This window comes from Acomys minous (genome assembly GCF_964271855.1).
Source record: "Acomys minous genome assembly, chromosome: 3".
In the NCBI taxonomy this organism is placed as follows: domain Eukaryota; kingdom Metazoa; phylum Chordata; class Mammalia; order Rodentia; family Muridae; genus Acomys; species Acomys minous.
In genome coordinates, this window is record NC_140485.1 from 115,996,775 (window position 1) to 116,014,920 (window position 18,146).

An 18,146-nucleotide genomic window follows, 5' to 3' on the forward strand; every position below is an offset into this window, starting at 1 on the left:
TGAAGGAAAATGACGCAGAGGTCGACGACGAGTTAATACAGTGTTTCATTAACTTCCCCACACACTGGGAAACTACAGCCTAATTCTTAACTAGTCACAAGCCTGGGGCCAACTTCGAAGGCAGCTTGTAAAGCCATCCACATCACAAGACACAATTTAACAAGTTTCTCAGTCTCTGCCCAGTGCAGCTTCACGAGTACACCTAAAAGAAATGCCTGCCTCCAAGAGGACCAAACCAGTACTCCAAACCAGTACTCCATGGTTACTTCCTTTTTTTTTTTTTCTTTCTTTCTTCTTCTGATTTCGGACACCTTGTAAATGATAATTACTGTCAGAATACAAGATCTGAAGCAACCAAAAAATGATATATGTATATAAAATCTAAGCATATTTTTTTAAAAAGCTAAGGAAAAATTAGCATTTGACTAGAGGCTTCTCCCCACCTCGTTCACGCCTTTTTTTTTTTTTTTTTTTTTTTTTTTTTTGGTCTGAATTTAACCTAGAAACACAGGTGCGAATTCTTGAAATACTTTGTTAAGGGTCCTGGGGTAAATCAACTAAAGACATGCACGAGGTAGGTCAAAGAAACAGCAAAGCAAACGCAATGGGCCCCAGAAAGAACCTGTGGCCAGATGACTAGGGCCCATTGCGTTTGCTTTGCTGTTCTTCTGCACTAGAACCCGAAAGAGAATGGGAACAAAGCTGTCGCCCTCACGGAGCTGGCGATGGGGTCCAGCCCCGGAGCATCCACGGCCGCGAGTCTCGGAGTGTCCACTGCAGGGCGTGGGAGCCGGAGACGCGCCGGCCCTGCGACCTGGGGAAGCTCGATCCTGCGCACCCCAAAACAGCCAACGGGGGCTGCGCTCCTGGAGTACCCTTCCCGAGCCCTCCCCATCCCCACCCCCCACCCCCCACCCCGCGCTGCCTCTGCAAACCTCCTCTTACCCTAACCTTCCTTCTCCGTGTCCTCCGGCCGCTGTCACCTCGGGGGCCCAGCGCCGGCCGCCGCTGGTCTCAGCTGATGGGCGGTGGCGGGAGTACGTCCACTGCGCATGCTCAGTGGGCTCAGCCCTAGGAAGAAGGAGGCGGGGCTCGCGCCTCTCCCATTGGCCAGGACAAGGAAAGCTTGGAGGGACTAGCAAAATTGCTAGGAAGCTGTGCTTTGAAGGCTGACGTGCTGATAATGAAAGTCTACGTGCAAAAGAGGAAGGGATAGAGGAACGCTGCCTTCTTTATTCGGTCGCGCCGTCCTCCCTGGATCCCAGAGTCACAGTCAGCTCCTGCAGCAGGTCCTGTTTCCAATCATCCTCAGCTCTGCAGTAGACTTTGACAACTCCATCTTAAAATGCCACTGAAAAAAATGTCAAAGCAATGCTAGCTGAACCAACGAAAGACTAAATAAAGAATGACCTCCAGACGCCTACTTGGTAAAGATGTTTTCCCCGTTCGTGATCGTTCTGGCTTCCTTGAAATACAGGGTGCAGTTCCCCCTGCCTTTAAGAGTGCAGAACATTCCAACAATAGCTTTTCAAAAAAGCATGTGGCTCTCAGATGAGAAGCATCAGTTGCTCAGGTGAAATAAATACTTTGCCAAATTAATTAGAATATAGATTGGCTTGACCTTTGCCTATAATTAAGACGGAGGAAATCCGTAATATTGTGGACCAGAACCACAGAGCAAACTGTACGTTGGTTGGTATTACACATGCGAGCACACATAGATGATTTAGGTCAGACTCAAACACTGCGTCCCTCCAAGTCGGATCCACACAAAATGGAGTGAGCACACGAATCAGAGGACATCCACCCATTTCAAGCAATGTGATTCCACTAGAGCCATTGTGAACCGTTGTGTTTTGCTCTGTTTTGTCGGGTAACTGGAAACAGAGCCAAGGGCCTTGCCCGTGGGAAGCAAGTGCCTTAACTGTGACCATTATCCCAGTATTTTTGTTTGTTTGTTTTGTATTTCAGAAAGGGTCTCCATAGGTTGCCCAGACTAACCTAGTTCTCACTCTATTGCTCAGACAGGCCTTGATCTGGCAATCCCCCTGCCTCCTGCTTCCCTGCTGAGCAGCTCACAAGTTGGGCCTCACATTTTGGGTATTTGATCCACCACTGAGCTCTACCCTTAGTTCCCACTGTGAACTTTTTCAAGATGCAGAGGAAATTCAGGTGTTGAGAAATCGCTCCCTCCCCCTTTTTTTTTGAAATTGTTACATTTCAAAAAAATCATTCTCTGACAAGCAGCAACCTCTGTAATAAAAAGTCTTGTTAACCGTTAGAGCTATAGAGTTCCTTTCCGAAAATCAGGTTCTGTTTCCTCGTTGCATAGGTTGGGGAACCTGGAACACCAACCACTCCTGAGTCACACTGGCAGTGAGCAACAGCACAGGCATGGGTATCCTGGTCCAGACTCTACAATCCTTCCTGCCACCTGACTCATTCAACAAACATGTGCTGGGATCCGTCCTGCACCAGCTGTCAAGCCTTGTACTATGGATATCACAATGAGCAGAGTAGGCTGTTTCCCCATGGGGTGCTGGTGTGTCAAAATGTAGATTATTGAATCTACTCCTCAACTTAAGGCCTTAATTGTTACTCACACGGTTATTTCTAATTCACTGGTATCGAATTTTGTATAGCAAGGCAAAATAAGTTTAATTTAGATACATTGATATAGAATCCAAATTTAAGATTATTCTTCACACACATTATATATATATATGTATACATATATATATGTATGTATGTATATTCCTACTCTAATATGTGGTGTTGTAACCATACAACTCAACTGCAATTCAAGTCTTACTTTCAACACCTTGAAAGTACTATAGCAGGCAGTTTAAGATAATTAAGTAATATAAGTTAATTGTTAGTTGGTCAAATCATGCTCATGTCAATTACTAGCATATTTTCATCACAAGAATATACATCCTAAATTTAATAGGTAGATATGTTTCTGTAGTTAGATAAGGTAGAATAGATTGATAAGGTCTTCAAAAGCCTCAGAGACCTACAGAAGATGGCATTTAAAGACGCTTTTATTATTTTAAAGATTCTTTGACAATAAGACAGGTTAACTCCTGGCAACACCCAGCCTAACTCAAAGAAGATGATGAATATCAAAGAACCTCCTTATGGAGATGATGACTTCAAATGTGGCAAACCAGCCACTGGGTAAAAAATCTTTGTTTTGGCCACAGACAGAATTCTGCCTAAAAATTGGCAAGCTTTGATGCAAGCAGAGTTGATGGCCAAACTCTGCCAAGCCAGTGTAAGCAAGTCCTCAATAGTTCCTGCCTCACAAATATGTCTGTCATATACACTGGGCCAGATGGCTAAACACGGTACTCCAACATTATAGAGAGTTTTGGGTGACTGTCCTGGCAGCAAACTGTCTCTGACGTTCTTTTTTCAATTTTGGAAGCTGCCAATCTGCACTTCCTGTTTACTCGGGAAATTAATTTTATCCCTTCTTAAGTCTCTGTTATTTTCTTTTTTTTTTTTTTTTTTTTTTTTGGTTTTTCGAGACAGAGTCTCTCTGTGTAGCCTTGGCCGTCCTGGACTCACTTTGTAGACCAGGCTGGCCTCGAACTCACAGCGATCCGCCTGCCTCTGCCTCCCAAGTGCTGGGATTAAAGGCGTGCGCCACCACGCCCGGCTTAAGTCTCTGATGGGGTTGAAGATCAGGTAGATTAATTTCACAATTTAGCTTAGTTATGTAGGGGTTGAGAATTTTTAAGTCTGACAGATGTTGTAAGTTGGTAGAGATTAGATAGGATAGTTATAGATTTACATTCAGAATTTTAGACTCACCAAGTAGAAAAATTTGTTTTCTTCAAGGTTGCCAAATACAAATAGCCAAAGCACTATAAATGGAACATTTATATAATTCCTGATTGTTTCATCATTCTCCTTGCTGTGTGTTGTTTATTATATGTGTGTGTATGTATGTGTGTATATATATATATATATATGACAATTAGGAGACCTGGAATAACAGCATGCCTCAGTAAGGAATTGCATCAACGTTAGAGATATTGAAAGGCTGCAATGGGGCAAATAAGATGGAGAAGGAGTGAAGTTAATACAACAAATACGTAAGAAGGTTTGTACATCAACTGGGTATGGAGAGTGAAAGACAACCTTTAGGAGATAAAGCTGATATCAGGTGCAACTTCCATATGCCTTTCCCAGCTACTTCTGCTAGAACCCTGGGCTGGCTGGAGGGGAGTGTGCTGGGCCCTAGATAAAGCCCTGGAGCTGGGACTTCTTCAGCTTGCTCTGCCGCTCACTGACTATACTGGGACCAAGGCTGGTGGTTCCAAGTCAAATCTTGGGCTTATTCCAAGTTGTCATTTAAAAATAATGTTATAATTGGATTCCTTCCTGGTTGTTTGACTTCAAAGAGAAAAATCAAGCCGTAATGCCCTGCTGAACTTAAAGGCCCAGAGAGTAAGTGGACTCCAAAGGAGTTCCTGACAGTTGCAGTATGACATTTCATTACTTAGCAGGTATTCAGCGAAATTCTGATAGATGCCCTGAGCCCAGTGAGGCCCAATACGTCTCAGCTAGTGATTGGACCAAGACCTTTAAGAAGCAATCATTGCACCCCACAAAGTAAATGCTTTCACACTTCTAGGAGTTGGCCTTAGTTACATGTCTGATTTGGGGAAGAGACACCATGACCAAGGTGACTTATAAAAAGAAAGCACTTAATTGGAGGCCTATTATGGTCTCAGAGTGTGTGCATGGCCATCACAGCAAGGAGCATGGCACCAGGCAGGCAGGCATGGTGCTGGAGAGGTAGATGAGACCTTACATCTGATCCATAAGAACAAGGCAGACAGACAGACAGACAGACAGATACACACACATATATACACACACGCACACACACAGACATACAGACACATACACACAGACACACACACACAGACATACAGACACATACACACACACATACATACATATACACACAGACACACAGACACACACAACACAGACACACAGACACACACAACACACACACACACACACACACACACACACACACACACACACACACGGGAGCAGGGAGACCTAGTTAACCAGGAACGGAGTGAGCTTTTGAAACCTCAAAGCCCACTACCAATGGTAATCCCTCCTGTTATGGGTTCAGGAGCAGCCACATACTGGCCGCTCAAACACCAGACTCAGACTGATGGAAGTTTAGTTGAACACTGATCAAGAACTGACTGCTCAGTGCCACGGCCTGTAAATTCAGACTGTGACACTGGTAACAAGAACTAGTTAATCAGTGCCACAGTAAGAACTTGGGAATTAGACCGTGACATTGGTCGGCTCCTGAGGCAGGCTTTTTATAAGAAAAACTGTAACCAGGTGACAACTAGGTAACCAGGTAGGAAACAAGGAGGAGGGCAGCATCACGTCATTTTGACCAGTTATACACAAGAAGAATCGATTTTGTTCTGGGCACAATGTCCAGGTGGCTAGACAAAGCATCTTAAGCTGATTGGCTGGGATTTAGGGTAGGAGAGCTCTTGGGGACTTTCCAGCTCTCTGGGAGTAAGAAATATAGCAGGATGTTGCGGCCTTAACTCTAATAGAACATCATTTATCTTTAACCCAAGCAGAACATGCATTTATCATCTATTGTTTTATTCTAAGCAACAAGCACTGAACCTTCCTGGTTCCAAGCACCTAGGGCCTGAGAACTTGAACCTAATTTCACCTTATGATCAAAATGGAGACCTTGAGTTAAAATGGTTTCTGATATGCTAGGAGCTGGCGTTAACAGAGGAGCTACAGTGATGCTAGGAACTAAAGTGGGTCCACGCATCCTAATTCCTCCACACACTTCCACCCACTGGAAACCAAGCAGGAAATGCAGGGTGAGCAAGCCATGAGGAGCAATTTGGGGTTTTCAGAAGTAGTTATTTTGCTGCGAATTACATTTTCTCGGAAAGAATTTGAGAGGCAATCAAAGCGAGCCATTGGATAGTTGTTAGCATCTTTCTTTCCCTATGCAAATATCTCCTGTATAAGCTGCCTATGGATTAGGGAGTCACTCATGGCTCTTTCACCTGCTTCTGAATAGCATTCTAGTGGATGGAAATATATAAATATTTCCTTTTTATTTACTGGCCAACAAACTAAAACAAACAAACAAACAAACAAGCAAATAAAACCTAAATGCTTTTCAATGGTTATTGTGTAATTTTGTAGAAAATCTAGAAAAACAGAAGATGCAAAAAGAAAACTATAGGTAGCAAGGCAAGGCTATCTTGCTAATTGAGACCCACAGTTTGACTTAGGAAATCTTGTGGTTTATAATATAATGAGAAAACCATGGCTGTGTCTCTGAAGTCTGCATTAGAGCAAAAGGTTCTTAGTATGCAGCAGGTGAGAGTTACCTTCGGATGTCATCATTTGAATAACATTGCAGCCTCCTGGGGTCAACTTGTTTCCTATGACTACACAAGTGCCTTGACAAAAGCTATCACAGGTCAGGGTCTGTGGTGATGCTGAACCATTTGGATTATAACTGAGGTTCTAAATGGACACTTGTGTCAGGATAATCTTTATATTTACATCAGTCCATTTTTGTTACTATAACAAAATATGGGACTGATTGATTTATAAAGAATAGACAGTTGTTTGGGTTTATGATTCTGGAGGCTATCAAGCCTAAGACCATGATGCTTTGCTTTCTTTCTGGGGGAGAACTGCACATTTGCACTTCAGAGGCCCTGAGAAGGGGCTCAGTAAAGAAACGGGCATGACTTCATTTGATGCAACATTTGTCTTCCACGATGAGTGTTTTTAAACCTAATGTGCAACATTTTAAAGGTTAAAGAAGCATGTGTCAAGGCAGCAATCTTCAGGTAAAGCTGCTAATGCCCTCATGGTCTTTCCTAATCCCAGTTAACTCCCTCTAAGCAGCATTAATGCATTGTCTTACTTTTCCTGTGGCTGTATGAATTCTGTGACAAAGGTAACTTAGGGGAGGAAAGAGGGAAGGAAGGAAGGAAGGAAGGGAGGGAGGGAGGGAGGAAGGAAGTGTTTATTGTGGCCCACACATTGCAGTCACTGTCTGTCCTGACAAAGAAGTGACCACAGCGGGCACATGAGGGCTGGTCACATTTACAGTCAAGTAACAAAGCGTGGCAAACACCTGTGTTTAGCTCACTTTCTCCTTTCCAGTCCAGGATTTCATCTCAGGGAATGGTGTCACCCACAGTGGATAGAGCTTCCTGACTCAGTTAATTAAATCCTGATAATCTGCCAAAAGCACACTCAAAGGCCTGTTACAAGGTGACTCCAAACTTCCCTAAATTGACCATTGGGATTCGCCATGACTTGTAGGAACTCGGGACTCCACTTTAACACATGAACCTCAGGAGGCACGTCAAACCCCACTGTTTCCACAAGTCTTCTGCTTTTTCTCCATCATTGTCCATTCCTTGTCCATTACAGCAGCATCGAAAGTGACAAATCCAGTTTTGCTCCATTTTATTATTCCCATGAAGCTACTCGCCTGCTGGAAGCCTGACCCCGAAACCATCACTCTGTAATCGTCATGTGCCCCAGAGTGGATCGCTTCAAGACAGATGAGCTCGGCAGTGAGATGGTGGAACTTGGAGGTGGGTGAAGGAAGCTGAGAACTGGTCTACAGAGAAATGCTTGAGCAACCTATGACATTTTGAAAATTAAAGAGCACATTGCACATTCATAAATCAGAGGCCAAGAAGGGTGGCTCAGTAAAGAAACAGGTGTGATTTTATTTGATCCAACATTTCTGAATATTTTTTTATATTGAGTATTTGAGAACACTTTTGTGCCGCCTAACTTTATGTCAACTTTAGACAAACTGGAGTCACTTGGGAAGAGAAAACATCAATTGAGAAAATGGTCCCACTAGATTGGATTGTGGGCAAGCCTATGGGGCATTTTCTTGGATGATGATTGGTATGGGCAAGGCCAACCTTACTGTGGGTGGTGCTACCCCTTGGCTGGTGGTACTGGATTGTATTAGGATACAGGATGAGCAAACCATGGGGAGCAAGCCAGGACACAGCATTGCTCCATGGTCCACTGCATCAATTTTTGCCTCCAAGTTCCTGCCTTGAGTCCCTGCCCTGACTTCCCTCATGGATGATGGAGTACAGACTATAAGATAAAATAAACCCCTCCTCTCCAACCTGCTCTTGGTTATAGTGTTTTATCACAGCAACAGAAACTCTTAAAACAGCTTTCAAGTTTGCATTATACAAAACATTGGTCTCAAAATTAAGTCCGAGCTCTTTATCATGGCAAACTTTCAAAACTATGCCCAAGCTTCTTCCGGTGACAAAACAGGGCGATCTCGTCTACTTTGCTTTGGACAGTCCCACTTTATCGTTTGGTCTCAGTCTTTTGCCCGCTGAGCAGCCCTTCGTTCTTAAAGATGCACGAGGTCAGAGGATGCACTGTTGAGTCACCTTACATGTAAGGACAGTGCTTTGGACCCTGACGTTCCACACACCATAATACACTGCTTTAGAGAACTCGTCTGTCTGCTCTCTTCCTCCCCTCGTGGCCACAGCGTAACCACACACTGGGGGTTTTCTTATTCCTGTGCTTGGCTCGGAGAAGTTATCTTTAACTATCATCTGCTGCTCCTACTTCCTCGTTTTCAAGTGGTTTTCTTTCTTTCTTTCTTTTATTTTAGACATAGAAAAGTTGCTAGCTGAGCATGGCTGCTCATGCCTGAAATCCCTGAACCTGGGAGGTTGGGGCAAGAAGACTGCTGTGAACTTCAGACCAGCTTGACCGACATAGAAAGCTACAGGTCGGAGTGAGCTATGGAGTGAGACCTTGCAATAAGCAAACAAACAAATAAATAGAACAGGGGTAGGGAAGAGGTTTGTAGTTAAAGGCATTCGCTGTCAAGCCTGGCAATCCCCAGCCGCACATGACGCAGGAAGAGAAGTGACTCCCATGTTAGCGCTCTGAGCTCCACATGTGTGCACAGTGCCTGCACGCACGCACACACATACACACACACACACATTCTCTCTCTGTCTCTTTGCTCTCTGTCTCTGTCTCTCTCTCTTTCTCCCAATAAATAAACAAACAAACAAATAAACGTAAAAAGAAGTTTAGATGAGTCCCCAAAGATCCTCCAGAATTTGTATATGCGACCCATTCAGTCGCTTTAAGGTAAACAACTTATATGACATTTGTCTAAAATAAGCAAGGAACCTTTGTCCTGTAGTGTCAATTAAACTACCAACTTCAGTGAAACAGCGCCATGGATGTTGGCTGTTCTGGGAACCAGTCCAGGAATTCACGCCATGTCTATACAGTGTTTCCTTTGTCGCCTCCCACCAGTGACTATTTCTGTGTGTTTCTTTGTCATGCCCTTGACACTTTTTAATCAAATGTTCTGCAAAATACACCTCAGCTTTCCTCTCTCTGTTGAGTTGTGTGATTGGGCTGGGTCTTTTGGAAAGCAAACCGGAGTGGAAGTGACCCTCTCCTCACATTGTGTCACCTCATGTAGAATAGGAGGTCGGCAGGCCCTGTTGTTGGTGACGACGGCTGTAGCCCTTGGTTAAGGTGGTGTCTGAGTGTCTGTGAAGGGCGAGAACTATTTCCACTTCCTTATTACACTAGGGAAGCATCCCATGCCTGCTTTATAATCAAGGGGATTAGACTGGAAGCACATATTAGGGAAGAATATTAAGTGTACGGGCTGACTGTGTATCTGAAACCATGGTAACTGAGAAGCCGAGGCAGACAGATTGTTGTGAGGCCAGCACATAGTGTAGCAATGTCTCCATCACCACTACAAACAAGAGTGACAATAGTACAGTTTACAAGACTGTACTGAGACCTCACCGATAATTAGTCAATCTTTGGGGAGAGATATTTTGAGATGGTGGGCGTATTTTATATTTCCTTACAGTCTTGTAAATCAATTTTAAAAAATCACTAGTGAATTTTGAGCAGCACCCATCAGAACATGTGTGATTATTTTTCTAGGGCTTATTTTCTATTTCTTTCTACTTTTATCTAAGGAGGAGTTTGTCACTTCTCCCAGATTTATTTTTTAATCATCTATTTATATCAGTATGAGTTTGTGGATCTATATATTATTCTTTATGCTTTTAGTTCAATTTGTCTCACCAGTCTTCCACCATTTAGAATTCGTGTGTGTGTGTGTGTGTGTGTGTGTGTGTGTGTGTGTGTGTGTGTGTACACATTTGGGATCTTTGTGTGTGTGCACTACATGTGCATGCACATGTGTGTGTATTAGTGTGGGGAGAGAGGTCATTTTTGAGGTATATTTCTTAAGAGCTCTGCACCTAATTTTTTGAGACAAGGGCTTTTGTTAAACCTAGAACACCTTGATTCAGCTAGGCTGGTTACCAGATCCAGGGATCCACCCGGTGCCGAGTTGACAAACACAGGCTGCTGTGACCCCTGTCTTCTTATGTGGGTACTGGAGATACGAATTCAGACCCACCTGAGTGCATGGAAAGCACTTTATTGTCTGAGCCTGATATCCCCCGCTGCCATTGACAGTTTTCTTCAGTTGTGTACTCTGTGCATTTGTTGGGTCTTTTAATTTTACTTTGCATTTGTTGGCACAAGACGGGTCCAAGCTTACCTTCAATTTTCATTTCCATTCCAACTCTAACTTACTTATTTTACTACAAAAAACCACCCTTTTTTATTGTGAAAAGTATTTAGAATCCAAGATCAGAGAGCTTACTGTTATCAGAATGGGTTCTTTGGGAGACAGAAAAAGCTAGGAAATCGATGTAGTCCATAAATTCATCTATATACACACATCTGTAATTCTCTTTTCTCTGTGTCTACAGACAGGAGCGTATGCCAATCTGTTTGACTATAACCCAGCATCACAAGCTTCACCCTAGCCATCAGGTGTCCTCCTGTGGTTGTGAGGACATCTTTCTCTAACAAGGAAGAATCTATCTGCTATGAGCTACAAGTTGTTCATTTGTGCGATATAAAGGTTGTTTCAAAATTATGGGCTCATACACATGTGAGAAAATAAAATCTGAAATATAGTGCTCATAGCAATTAGAGAATTAAGTCAAAACAATGTTTCCAAATGTACCAAGATCAGCTCTTTTTTCTACCCACTTCAATAAAGTGTGGCACATGTGTTTTGCAGATAGGCTTGTTAGTTGTTGATCTGAATTCCTTTCTAAGGAACTGTTTTTTTTTTTCTTTTCTTTTCTTAAAGGGTGATTTTTTTATCTGAATAAAGCTTTATATAATATATAATATATAATATATAATATATAATATATACTATTATAACATATACAATGCATAATCATATATTCTATGTATTAATATAACATAGTTACAATATAATGTATCATATTACACATATAATATATATTTATTTTGTCATCTGAATCAAGCTACATATAGTTAAATGGATTTTTTAACAAGTGCAATGCATCTGTCTCTTTGATATGGCTCAGAACATTTCCATTGCCCTAAACATTTCCTTCTGCTCCCTTTAAACAAATATGCTTTCTTCTCCCCTCACCTGGGCAACTAGGGTGTTTTCTAATCCTAACGAGGCAGGATAGGAAGACAAGGAATTTTACAGGGATTTGAGAGAAGAAAAGAACCCCTTACCCAGGAACCGGGTTGAATTTACCAGCAATGAAGCAATCATCTAAAGCAACTGGCCACTGCTCAAGGCCTCTCCCCGTTCCCAGCAGTAGACGAGCTGTTTTCTAGGAATCTCACCAGAAACATTATCTACAGGAAGATGACATTACTAACCCTTGTGAAACCCTAGACCTTTCTGGTGTTAGCTTATCAAATTATAATTCCATCCCAGGTGTCTCTGGGGCCCCCTTACATACTCATGTACTAAAAGAAAGAGAAAGGGGCGGGTTTGTTCTTAGCAGCTTTTTCAGATGTAACTTGAGAACCAAAAAAAAAAAATGGTGATGCACTAAGACTGTGAATTGTGATGCCCCTTCAGGCGCCTGTACCCACACTAGAGTGTGTCTTACTGGCTGTGATTCTTCTTACAGAGGTCAACACCTGAAGTCTCAGGTGTGTTTTTCTCCTCCCCTGAGCTCCTTTCTTTACATTCTTACTAAAATCTTCACCCCAGCTTCGAACTTGCTAACAGAAATGCTTTCTTATATCAAAGTCACAAATCTTAGTTTGGCCTAGGTAAAGATCCCTAAGAGATTAAAGCAACTCCTGAGGTTGCCCAGGGTGGAAGTGAAGCTCGCGCTCTGTCTCCCCTTTCCCCCACAGGGAGGCCAGTACAAAGATGGAGCCGTACAATGTGTCACCTTTAGCAGCTCTCGTTTCAGGTAGCATAATGCATTTAAGCTGCTTCCACATTGCTGGAGGAGTCAATACTTTGTTCTTTTTTGTCTCAATGCTTGGATATGACGTAGCTTATTATTATCACCAGATGGCTACTCCTAGTTTCAGCTTATTATGAGGAAAATGTAAACATAACAATACACTTTTTTTTTTTTAGCAACAAAAGTGACTTTTTCATTTGACTAATTATCTAGAAATGGGATTGAGGCATTGAATGGTACACACACACACACACACAGAGAGAGAGAGAGAGAGAGAGAGAGAGAGAGAGAGAGAGAGAGAGAGAGAGAGAAATAAAATAAAATAAAAAGAATAAAGCTGCTATCAGAAAGAGTGGTTTATAAATATCAGTGAATTCAAGGTGGCTCACGTATGTAAGAGATTTACTGATTTTACTCCTCTCATCGATCACTAAAAAACGAGGGTCAAAGTCTCCAATTGTGATTTTTTTACTTTTCCTTCCGTGTCAGTCAGGATTTACTTCATGTGTTTTAAAGAGCAGGCCCTGTGTGTATGCTCCTGCAGGCTGGCTGCGTCTCCTGACTAACTGCTCTTCTGTTATTACGCAATACTCCTTTTTTCCTGTTGTGGCAATCGGAGGTTCACTTTGCGCTCATTTTGTCTTTCATTTAGTTGAGGTTTGCATGGCCTCTCTTCATCTGTCTCTTTTAATCTTACCGTCTTCACATTTAAAGTGAGCAGTGGATAGAGAGTATAAGGTCTTTCCTTGATGTCTGTCTTTGTTCCTCGTGTTTTGACTAGATGCTGACCGTCCACGCGTACAGTCACAGTGCGGGTGAACTGCATCTTCCAAGATGTTGTTTCCGTCTATGTGCTCCATTTCTTCATTCGTTCTTCTCATTTTCTTTCTTTCTTGAGTTTTGTTAAGAATCTATTTAAAACTGTATTTTTAATCTCTACTAGTAAGTTATTATATGTGCTTATAGAAATGTGTAATTTTGAAAGGCTTATCTCCATTTTCCTTGAATCAAGTGCTTTAAGAACCTAAAGGCGGCCCCTCCTCCAATCTTAGTTCTTCGCTATTGTCATATATTGCACTTAAAAAACCCAAGGTGTCTCTTAGCTTTTTAAAAAGCACTAATCTTTTTTAGTTATGTAAGGGGAAATGGTTTTGTTTTGCCTTTATACTGTCCATTTCTTTTTTCAGTTCTTTGTGTAGAACCAAGTTTGTAACCTAGTTGAAATTTTTTCATGCATATTGAGTTGTCTCCGTGAAGTGAATAGGGTGAGAAAAGCAGAGATGTCACAGATGTGTAGACATGACACAAAGTGAACAATTTCTCCATTAAGGAGAAAGAGAACATTTGCAAGTCTAATACAAGTGCTTTGTGCTCTCTAACAAATATTAAAAAGACACATTTCATGTGATAATTGCTAATGATACAACAACCAGATTCCCTTTAATTACCATGGTAACTGATCCTTAGTGACTGTGAGTAATGTTAAGTTGAAATGAACTTGGCCTAAATTGCCTCTCTGTATATTTAAGTTTGTCTTAAGGGTTTTTTGAAACCAGAATTTGTTGTGATCTTGTCTTTTAATTAAGCAATCACTCAAAACCAAAACACTAGGGGTTGGAAGATGGCTCAGTGGTGGAGAGTCCTCTGACAGAAGACTCAGGCTCAGATCTCAGCACATCATAAGGTGGCTTAAAATCAGTTGTAAACTCAGTTCCAAAGGACCCGATGCCCTCTTTTGAGTCTTTTGATAACAAAGAACACTCCTGGGATCTAAGTTCTGGAAAGCAGTGGATAACAAAATATTTCTGTTAAAAAAAAATGAAATTCTTACTAATTTTTCTTATTCTCTTCATTAATATACATACACATATATGTGTGTGTCAAATGTACATGTGCATGATATATAATATATGTATGTATATGATACACATATACATGTGATATATATATATACATATACACATGTGCACATATGTGTATATGTGTGCATATATGACATAGGTAACATATCCTATACATATTACACACACACACAAACACATGCCTGCTCACTTTTCAAACTCTAGATTAGATGGGTCCTATTATCCATTCTTTTTACAAAGTCACATGCAAAGGAGGAAACTAACTGGTCCAACTAAGAGAGAGGACAGGTTTGCAACTGTGCCTGAGCTGCTAAGACCTGTGACAGACTTTGTGGAACCACTCACTTGTAGAGGAAGCCATGAGGTCCAGAGGGGTAGGGTAATCAATGCCCCAGGGACTGGAATCTCCTGGCAATAAAGACGTGAGACCCATCCTGGAATGAGCACATCTGCCAGGGGATGTTATAGACCACAGGGGAAGAGACAAAAAGTAGCCCGCATTTACATGTGAATAACAAAAGAGCAGTAAAAGAGTAAAAGAAAGTTGAAAAAGCTCCCGAGATATAATAAACAAGAAGAAGAAGAAGAAGAAGAAGAAGAAGAAGAAGAAGAAGAAGAAGAAGAAGAAGAAGAAGCAGCCTGTAGTTAGTAGGGCATCACGCAGCAGCTGCAGCAGCCCCTTTCTTGCTGGGGAGAGGCCTACTCCAAGGGCAGAGATCCTTGGACTACAGAAGCCACAAATGACTCCCTGATTCACACAAAGGAGTTTCCTTTTATAGAAACAGGGCCAGAAAGGCTGAGTGTGAGAAGTGGAACGAATGGGAGGGGCCGATCAGATAATGCTTAACTCCAGGCCTTCCTGTTCTCAGAAAAGAGCTAGCTGGCTCAGGCCCCTGGACTTGGAAGTAGAGTTCTCAACTGAAGGTTCAGCAACATTGAGTTTTGTTCCTGTTGACTGGGGGAGGCCAGAAGTTCAAGTGGAACTAACTGTGAATGGACTTTGTGTGTATGTATGCGTGTGTGTGTGTGTGTGTGTGTGTGTGTGTGTGTGTGTGTGTGTTGCCTTATCACAGAGAAAGATGGGGGACATAGTCTCAGTCTTATGGACTACGACTATTTCAATTTGATTCCCAGAACTCACGCTGTAGGAGAGAACTGACTCCACACAGCTGTCTTCTGACCTCCACACCAATGCTCTGCCACACATGCTCCCCCAGTCAACACAAGCTAAAGCCAAATTGAATCAAATCCACAGCATAGAAACCTGCATAACAGGTTTTTAAGGGCGTTTTCACATATTTAAGAATAACAAGTGGCCACTGGCACAGATAGCAACATAACATTGTGATTAACAGTTTGTCTCTGAGCCAGTGTGCCTGCCTCAAAGAGCGCTGGAATTCACAAATATGTGATTTGGTTAATCTGTTTTTTAATCTCTCAGTGCTTTTGTTTCTTCACATGGGAAATAGACAGAGATATATCTCACAGGTACGCCATGAGGATTACTTGAATGAGTACATGGTACACCCCAATATAGATGTAGTAAAATAGCTGTTATTGTCAGGTGTATTACTGTTGTATTATACACACACACACACACACACACACAGAGAGAGAGAGAGAGAGAGAGAGAGAGAGAGAGAGAGAGAGAGAGAGAGAACAAAATCTAGAAGAATATACTTGTAAATGTTCATTTTGTAAATTTTTACTTTACATGCTTCTGAACTTTCAAATTTTTCTTTAAGTGGAATACATGAGGAAAAAATAAATTTCTCTATTTAAAAATAGATGAGCCGTGTAGAATCTGAGAGAGTGACTGGTGCACTTTAGCTCTCCTGTGGCCTGGAAAGGCTTTAGCTCAGGATGATGGTGATCCTGAGACTGTAACTCTCTGATCTGAGCAATTGAAGGAAGGGTCATTTGATGTGTGGTGAAATTATTCTATAGTCCATTAATATTATAAAATGTTATTTATTTTTATTCATATATAGGATGGTTTTTTTTCCTGCATGCATGTCTGTGTACCACATGTGTGCAGTGCCTGCTGAGGCCAGAAGAGGGCATCAAGTCTTCTGGAACTTGATTTAACAGATGGTTGTGAGCCACTAGGGTCTTCATGGGACCCCCTAGTCTGCGTCCTCTTAGAGAGCAACAGGTGCTCTTAGTGATTGGAACATCTTTCCAACCTCCTGTGTTTATTACCTAAAAGTTAAATATTTTTTAATTGAAGGACTTCCTCTGATAGTAGCTAGGCCACAGTGTAAAGGTTAGAAGAAAGTCAATTGAGACTTGGGATTAGATATCCCTACTTGGGGCCAGTTGCCTCCAATTTTTCTCACATTTTCCTGATTACCGGGGTCATGGGCAAGGTAGCAGCACCGTGTGTGTGGGCAGTGATGTTGCTTCAGGAAGGACACTGAAAGCATTTTGCTGGGCAGACACACACAAAGAGAGAAGGAGAGAGAGACAGAGGGAGGGAGGGAGCGAGGGAGGGAGGGAGGGAGGGAGGGAGGGAGGGAGGGAGGGAGGGATCAGGACGCAGCAGCAGAATCACCAGAAGGTTGCAATTTAGAAAAATCCTTCCTCTGGTTCCCTGTGGCCCTTTCTTTGTCTTTCTATCATTCTTCTCTCCTTTATTTTCTTTAAAACAATCGATTTCTGTCATGTTATCAAATATAATTTTCCATTTGGACTCTCATACAGTTCCATGTTTACTGGCGAAAGGTTTGTGAGTAGCGTTACGGAGTCAGCTCAGTCAGCTCTGACAACTGTTACAAATCCAGTGAAGTCTGTGAGTAACCATCAAGCAACCCTACAAAGCCCACAAACGACCAAAAGAGTAGAAATCCAGTCAGCCTTCACAGAATGACAGAGACACACTCAGAGACTTTTAGGGTGTGTGCTGGGTCACACAGATTAGAAAATGAATGTCATTTGTCACAGCTCAATCCGGAGTCTCCTGGATAGGAGGCACTTTGACAATGACTGTCTTCAAGCAGGCTCTCTTCCTCCCAGGGTGCCCTGCGGCTCTCTCCTTCCTGAGCATTATTGTTGTTTCCTTGGCCCCTCCCTAAGTGGACTATGAACTTATTCCGGAGGTTCCCTGCAGTGCAGTCTTAGCACCCTCACAGACACTTGGACCGGAAGGAGCCTGTTTAGCAAGCCTGCTGGAGAAGAAAGAATGTTACCTTGACTTCTGTAACTCCTACTTAAGCTTTCTCCTTTATAGCGAGGCCAGCACCCCATGGAAAGGTTGTTTGGAAGGATACACAGAGAAACCCTGTCTCAAAAAACCAAAAAAAAAAAAAAAAAAAAAAAGAAAAGAAAAAAAAGAAAAAGAAAAAGGAAAAGCCTATTCTGGTTCCACTTCGGACTCCAGAGGGCAATGTTGGCAGAACACCAGGACGTCTGGGTTAGCATCTTCAACGAAGGTTAATGTGATTCTGATGAAGACACAGTTTCAAACCTGTGGGTGATTTTTTTATGGAGGGATAGCTTGGGAGGGAGAGGATCTTGGAAGCATGGACTTTAGCTGCAGAGTGGCCTGGAAATGCTTCAGCTCAAGATGATGGTGACACTCAGAGGATAACTCTCTGGTCCAAGCAATTGAAGGGAAAGTCATTTGATGTGTGGAGAAATTAGTCTGTAGTTCATTAGTACTTTAAATTGTCATTTTTATTTTATGTGTGTGGGTGTTTTGTCTTCCACACTCTCAAGTGAGTGTGGGTAGGGGTGAGGGAGTGGTATTATGACTCTGATTATGATTGTGATTATTTTGTTTTGTCGAGACAGGCTTTCTCTGTGTTGCCTTAGCTGTCCTGGACTCACTTTGTAGACCAGGCTGGCCTAGAACTCAGAGATTTGTTTGCTTCTGCCTCCCCAGTGCTGGGATTACAGGCGTGCGCCACTGCACCCAGCT

At 42.3% G+C, this 18,146-nt stretch overlaps 1 protein-coding gene across 3 annotated transcripts in view; it reads right to left on the reverse strand.

The window, feature by feature from the left end:
- STX7 (syntaxin 7) overlaps positions 1–1,083 on the reverse strand; it is a 38,330-nt gene extending 37,247 nt beyond the window's left edge. Inside the window, exon 1 of one of the 3 annotated variants that reach the window (XM_084777979.1) lies at positions 946–1,083. The gene's annotated coding sequence lies outside the window, so the exon portion shown is untranslated. Of the gene's footprint in view, positions 1–935 lie in introns of all 3 variants that reach the window. The other 2 variants (XM_084777980.1, XM_084777981.1) reach the window with 2 other exon arrangements.
- Between the last annotated feature and the right edge of the window lie 17,063 nt (positions 1,084–18,146).